Source organism: Arachis hypogaea, chromosome 5 (assembly GCF_003086295.3).
Source record: "Arachis hypogaea cultivar Tifrunner chromosome 5, arahy.Tifrunner.gnm2.J5K5, whole genome shotgun sequence".
Lineage (NCBI taxonomy): Eukaryota > Viridiplantae > Streptophyta > Magnoliopsida > Fabales > Fabaceae > Arachis > Arachis hypogaea.
Genome location: NC_092040.1, coordinates 46,498,155 through 46,499,608, shown reverse-complemented (window position 1 = coordinate 46,499,608; position 1,454 = coordinate 46,498,155). Strand labels below are relative to the sequence as shown.

Here is a 1,454-nt window from a genome sequence, read left to right as displayed (position 1 = left end):
TTCTTCCTCTCCAAATTCGGCCATGTTGATGGCTTTGCACTCTCCTTTTGGATTTTCTTCTGTATTGCTTGGGAGAGTACTAGGAGGGAGTTCAGTAATTTTCTTGCTCAGCTGACCCACTTATCCCTCCAAATTTCTAATGGAGGACCTTGTTTCAGTCATGAAACTTTGAGTGGTTTTGATCAGATCAGAGACCATGGTTGCTAAGTCAGAGTTATTCTGCTTAGAACTCTTTGTCTGTTGCTGAGAAGATAATGGAAAAGGTTTGCTATTGCTAAACCTGTTTCTTCCACCATTATTATTGTTGAAACCTTGTTGAGGTATCTGTTGATCCTTCCATGAAAAATTTGGATGATTTCTCCATGAAGGATTATAGGTGTTTCCATAGGGTTCTCCCATGTAATTCACCTCTTCCATTGAAGGGTTCTCAGGATCATAAGCTTCTTCTTCAGATGAAGCTTCCTTAGTACTACTTGGTGCATTTTGCATTCCAGACAGACTTTGAGAAATCATATTGACTTGTTGGGTCAATATTTTGTTCTGAGCCAATATGGCATTCAGAGTGTCAATCTCAAGAACTCCTTTCTTCTGACTAGTCCCATTGTTCACAGGATTTCTTTCAGAAGTGTACATGAATTGGTTATTTGCAACCATTTCAATTAGCTCTTGAGCTTCTGTAGGCGTCTTCTTCAGATGAAGAGATCCTCCAGCAGAGCTATCCAAAGACATTTTGGACAGTTCAGAGAGACCATCATAGAAAATACCTATGATGCTCCATTCAGAAAGCATATCAGAAGGACACTTTCTGATTAATTGTTTGTATCTTTCCCAAGCTTCATAGAGGGATTCTCCTTCCTTCTGTCTGAAGGTTTGGACTTCCACTCTAAGCTTACTCAATTTTTTGAGGTGGAAAGAACTTTGCCAAGAAGGCATTGACTAGCTTTTCCCAAGAGTCCAGGCTTTCTTTAGGTTGTGAGTCCAACCATGTCCTAGCTCTGTCTCTTACAGCAAAAGGGAATAGCATCAGTCTGTAGACCTCAGGGTCAACCCCATTAGTCTTGACAGTGTCACAGATTTGCAAGAACTCAGCTAAAAACTGATGAGGATCTTCCAATGGAAGTCCATGGAACTTGCAATTCTGTTGCATTAGAGAAACTAATTGAGGCTTAAGCTCAAAGTTGTTTGCTCCAATGGCAGGGATAGAGATGCTTCTCCCATAAAAGTCGGGAGTAGGTGCAGTAAAGTCACCCAGCACCTTCCTTGCTTTGTTGGCATTGTTGTTGTTTTCGGCTGCCATGTGTTCTTCTTCTTTGAAGAATTCGTTTAGGTCCTCTACAGAGAGTTGGGCTTTGGCTTCTCTTAGCTTTCTCTTCAAGGTCCTTTCAGGTTCAGGATCAGCCTCAACAAGAATGCTTTTGTCTTTGCTCCTGCTCATAAGAGAGAGAAGAGAACAA

General features: G+C 41.3%; 1 non-coding gene across 1 annotated transcript; it reads left to right on the top strand.

The window, feature by feature from the left end:
* The first annotated feature begins 783 nt into the window (after positions 1 to 783).
* On the top strand, positions 784 to 891 carry LOC112804856 (small nucleolar RNA R71). Its single transcript, XR_003203475.1, has one exon. It is a non-coding gene; the product is annotated as a small nucleolar RNA R71 (small nucleolar RNA).
* The last annotated feature ends 563 nt before the right edge of the window (positions 892 to 1,454 follow it).